Genomic DNA, 5,958 nt, shown 5'->3' with positions numbered 1-5,958 from the left:
TAATATCAATATATTTTTGTTAAATTTTTATGATATCGTCAAACATATATTTTATTCAAAAATAAAAACATCATCGCTTTCTCAAAATCACATAAAGTCATATTATAACATCGACTGAGATAAATAATAAAATGAAATATTAAAAACACGATGTATGTCGCTGCATTGCGCGAGTACGCTTCTAGTATTATATTATAAAGCAAGACAAAAACTCTTAAAAACCAATTTTCATACATTATGTATTATTTATTGATGTATATTACTTAAAATTCAAGATTACAAGTAAATTGTGCATATGTACAACTTATTAAAGCTCCATATTTGAATTCGTGTAACTAACTGCAGATAAGCATAATCAAATATTTTATAGGTATATCATTTTAAATATAAAAAAATCTAAAATATATTTAGGATAACTATTGAATTCTAACAAAATACTAACTATTATCTTTATAAAAAAAAAATTATATTATTAAACCAAAAATAAATTATTTCATTATTAAATATAAATTAAATTATAATAAAAAAATTAAATTAAATAAAATTAAACAAAAGAAACTTTTAAATGTTTAATTTGATACTAAAATCGATAGATTTTTGCTCAAAAATTTATTATACCTTCAAATTTATAACTTATTAAAAATAAAAATATCAAAATAAAATAATACATTAAAATCGAAATGTATCTCACTACATGACACGAGTACCATTCTGATAACTACTAATAAAGATTTAACAAGCATTAATCAAAATCAAAAAATAAATAATGATTAAAATCCTCCCCAATGGTAAATAAAAAGTCAAAATGGTAAATAATGATTACATGCTCCTGTTTATAAAATAGTCAATTTTTTGTCATGATATTTTATAAACTTTTTGTTTTGTGAAATGCGTACGGTCTCATTTCATGTTGTTTTTCGTTTAAATTCAAAACATGAATAGTTTATAGGGTGATCAACCCTCACTAACTCGATCAATCCAATACAAAATAACTCAATCTGAAATAATCCGATATCTAATTGAGTTGTAATTTTTTTAGAATGTAGGTATTAAGTTGAAATTGAATTATTATTATTTGAACTCAACTCAATCCGATGAACCCGATATCCTTGTATTTGTTGGATTTAATATGATTGTTGAGTTTCTATTAATATATACATTAAACAATTACATTATCACATATCCTCTTCATACACACATATTTTCAATTTATCCATCTTTATGTAACTCATTTGTATATATGTTCAATTGTGAATATATATATATATATATATATATAGAGAGAGAGAGAGAGAGAGAGAGAGAGGTGAGTTATTATACAACCTCTTACATTTGTACAACCAATACAACTCAATCTGAACCGTCCATTTAATTTGATGAATATGTAATTTATAGAAATTTTGATTATTTCCAAATATAAAATATTAATCATAATTAATGAACCGTATTCATATTCCATAAATATTTAAATCATAAAAAAGGAACTCTCATCATTTCCATTAAATATTTCAATTTATTGGGTTGCATTGGTTGTACAAATACGATAGGTTGTATTTGAAACAAACTATATATATATATATATATATATATATAAATTAAGAAAATTAATTGAATGTTTGATATATGTAAGATTTAAGAAGTATGGATAAATTGTATCAAATGGTTGATGATGAAAAACAAATTATGAATAGAGAAATAACATATTTAAGGTTAGAAAAATATTTTAATGTATCAAAGAATCAACTCGATCAACCCGTATGGTTTGTGTTAGGTTGGTTTGCACTTTGATTTGGGTTAATATTTTTCAAACCGTAAGTATTGAGTTAGGTTGTTCAAATGTCTTCAACCCGATCAACCAAACTCATGAGCACCCCTAATAGCTTATATAAAAAAATAGTCTAAATTACTATTTTTGTTCTTATAGTTTGTGAAAGATTACGATTTTTGTTTGTATAGTTTTGAAATTATGATTTTTATCCTGTAATTTATAATTCATTGTTATTTTGGTCTCTATGGTTTATAATTTATTGTTATTTTCGTTCTTAAAAATAAAATCTATAAAAAATCCTCCATTTAATGTAGGAGTATTTTAGTGTTTTTGATTTTTTTTTTCTTTTTGGTTTATTAAATATGTTTTTTGGTTTCCTTTTTTATTTAATAAAACTATATATTTTATGATAAAAGAATAAATACATAAAAAAATTATATTGTTTTGTTATTGTTTATGATAAAATGATTAAATATTTTTCATACAAATTGTTTTTTCATATTTTTGATCATTATTGTTTTAGTTTCTATTAGTTTGATTCTTGTCATTAACGTCATTCAATTGCAAGCCGTTGAATATTTTTCACAGAATCGTATTTTAATTTTTTTTCTTCATTAGAGACCAAACAAATAAAAAATTTATAGACGAAACAATTAACTATTTTTAAGCTATTTTTACCTAATAAATGTATGTGATTTTATTAATAAAATGTATAATTGTTTGGTCCCACAAATCATTTACTTATATCAAAAGAAATGTGTAAAACCTATATAAAAGTATTACAATAAGTTTCTAGAATGTTTTTAGACATTTTTAAAGAGACTTCTTAAAATAACGCGTCCAATTAATTTTTTTTATATAACAATCTACAAAATGACATTTTTATATGACGTCTTTCCGGATTTACATTTGAGTAAAGATGTCACTAAAAAATTATTGGACACTTTATTTTAAAAATATAATCTAAAAGACGTCTAAAAATATTTTATAAATTTATTGTAACATATTTATATAAGACATATATTTGTTTATTATAATTGAATGAGTTATAAGACCAAAAATTTATTCGTCCTATTAATAAAATACATGCATCCTATCAAAATTAAGTTGAATTATACATTGAAAAGACATAAAATAAAATAAAAAGTTTTGATGTTGATGTGTGTGAGAAAAAAAGTAATAGGTAGGTACGCATTTAACAATACTAGTGGTGTACCCACGCAATGCGGTAAGAGCCGTGAATTTTAACGATTTTGAAGTTTCATTGGTTTTATTAGAGAAGATTTTAACGATGATATAAGTTACACTTGGTCTTTACATATTAATACATTTTGAATAAATAAGAGTTATGGTTCCAATTACAGTCTATCGATGAAAAAATTGTATGACAGTTTAAAATCAAATATATTTACAATTCAACATATTTAAACGACTCCACAAATGTGTTCAATTTACAGTAAGAGAAAAGAATCAAGAGATCGAGAGCAAAACAGAGCAAAAAAAAAAACCACTGATGCAAGTGTAGATTTAAGGTAGGGAACCCATATTGGAACAAAAAATCCACTCCTCGATGAAGACCACTGAACAAGGATTGGAAACTAGATCAGGGGTTGCAGGTGTGAGTGATGAGAGTTGGCAAACAACGGTAAGAAAGAGAACAAGGGAAGAAGGCAACTGTTCTTGATGGCAGTGGTGGTTGGAGAAACGATGGATATGGTGCTCGGTCCTTCCACGATGTTGGCCAGAGAGATTAAGGGACCGAATATAGGATTAGAGACATAAAAGAGTTAGAGGGAGAGAGACATGTGTCAGAGTCGTAGATGGGTGACAAGTTTGGATCGCCGACGGTGACAGAGAGAAAAGGGAAGGGGAGCATCGTTGTGTTTCCAGATACAGCAAAATAGGCACAAGGAAAGAGTAATAACCTACATAGACTTTATTGAGATAGGTGTGATCCCCCCCCCCCCCTCCCGAGAACCGTATATGAAGCAAACAACGAATTCATGGGTATTTGAACCCGAGTATCCAGGGAAAAGCCAATAGTTCATCATGGAAGAAAGGACTCACTAAGGGGTTGTTTGGCAATTGTTGAATGGTTCGGTGCAGAATGATTAAGTGGTCAGAATGATTAAGAGGCTCTCATGATATAGTACAAAATGAAATATAATTGTTTGGTAATTGTTTACAATGAAATCAGGGCGCTTAATGGTTAAAGGAGGCCCAAGATACAAAAGCAATCACAGGGTTTTAGAACCATTAAGAAGCAGATTTTTTTTTGCCAAACAAGATTCACCTCTTAACGATTCAGAATCTGCCTCTTAATGGAACTATTAAGAGGTAAACAAACAACCCCTAAGCCGAGATCACTAACTAAGACTAATCTCACATAGTTTGGGCTCCTAGAATATGGTTCCCTTGGAGCTTTCTATTTGTTATTTTTATCTCTCTTTTTAGATTCAGAACTAGCAAATTATCATTATATTTATTTCTTTTTCTACTTTTTTTTTTCCAAGTGTAGGATAACCAAAAGGGGTTGTAGGTTTTTTCTACCAATTGGGGCCCCCTCTTGCAAGAACGAACTAATAGGGTCAACTATCCAGCAACCTACATAGACAGAGTTTGGTTTTTTTAGGGTGATAATGGAAAGGTTGTATCAACATTCCAATAAAAATACTTGTATGCATAAAAAACCCTAGGTTCGGCAGGGTTATATGCCCGTGTCAACCAATATCTATCGAGATATATTTGAATTTTTTTCACAAATTTCTCAACTAATAGTAAAATTAACACCAAATTAGAATCTGCAAGAGGTGACGGACAATCGTCAAGAAAGGTGGAGGGGAGCGTCGATGGAGGGGAAGGCCGACGTGTTTCCAGATCTGTGGTTATGCTCATACGTATATATGTATTAATACAATAAATAATAATATAATATTTGTTTATTTTTTTAATTTAAAATTAGAGACAAATATTAAAATGACCAAAATGCCCCTAAGTTGAAGGACCTATTTAAAAGAAGTTAGTTTAAGGGACCAAAAATGAAGCAAAATGGCAACAACGACGACCACAGTTGTAATTAGTTCAAAAGAGCGACATGAGTTTACTCTAAAAAGTATAGAGTAAATTACCTTTTGTCCCTGTGGTTTCTTAAAATTGCGAATTTCTTCCCTGAGGTTTCAAAATATTTTGATTCATATGGTTCACAATTCATTTCTATTTTAGTTTATAAGGTTAAAACACTACTTTTAAGTATGAAGGACTAATATAAATGAACTATAAACCATTGGGTCAAATAAGGCAATAAATTTTAAATAATAAGAACGAAAAAGATAATAAATTATAAATCATAGGGATTAAAATTGTATTTTAAAAACCATAACGACGAAAATATAAATTTTCAACAAAACACAGGGACTAAAACATAATTCACTTCAAATTATATATTAACAATATATATAAATACACATTTATTTATATCGAGTGATATTATTACTTTAATTAAGCATAACTTTTTAAATATATTAATGAGAGAAAGTTCACTTTTGATTCCTAAATTTTATCAATTTCAACGATTTTTGTCCCTCAACTTTATTTTAACATATTTGTTCTTCACATTTGTCGATTCCCAACGGATTTTGTCCCTCTGTATAACGACCGTTAACTTTCTCTGTTAAGTTCAATTCAATAAGGGGTATTTTGGTCATTTTAGTTTCAAAAAAACTACAATTTTAGTCCATGTGGTTTACCAAAAATATTACACATCATCTCAAAATCTTTTATCATATGAACATCAAGAACATTAACCCATATCAAGAGTAAGATCATCAACCCAGATCAAGAACATATCAAAACCCAAAAGCATCATGAAAACCTTGAATCTAAAATCAAACTCTAATAAAGAATATGTTTTTCAACCCAGACATTACACATCAAAAACATTAAACCAGATGAAGAACAATTTCACCAAAAGAAATTTGATACCAAACAAAAAATCAAAACACTAGATTTCATTCATAAAAGTTATAGCTCTAACTCAAGATCTCTAGAACAATCTCATTCAAATACAAAACTAAAAGCAGAACATTTCAAAGCAAAACTAAAATTAAAAGTAGAAACCTATTACAATCAGATCCCCTTCAACTCAAGCCATTCATCTATCTAACTTATCGATGTGAATCGACTGGGAAGAC

This window comes from Cynara cardunculus (assembly GCF_001531365.2).
Source record: "Cynara cardunculus var. scolymus isolate 2C chromosome LG 2, CcrdV1, whole genome shotgun sequence".
In the NCBI taxonomy this organism is placed as follows: domain Eukaryota; kingdom Viridiplantae; phylum Streptophyta; class Magnoliopsida; order Asterales; family Asteraceae; genus Cynara; species Cynara cardunculus.
The sequence above is the reverse complement of the archived record's forward strand: the minus strand, read 5'-3'. Positions refer to the sequence as shown.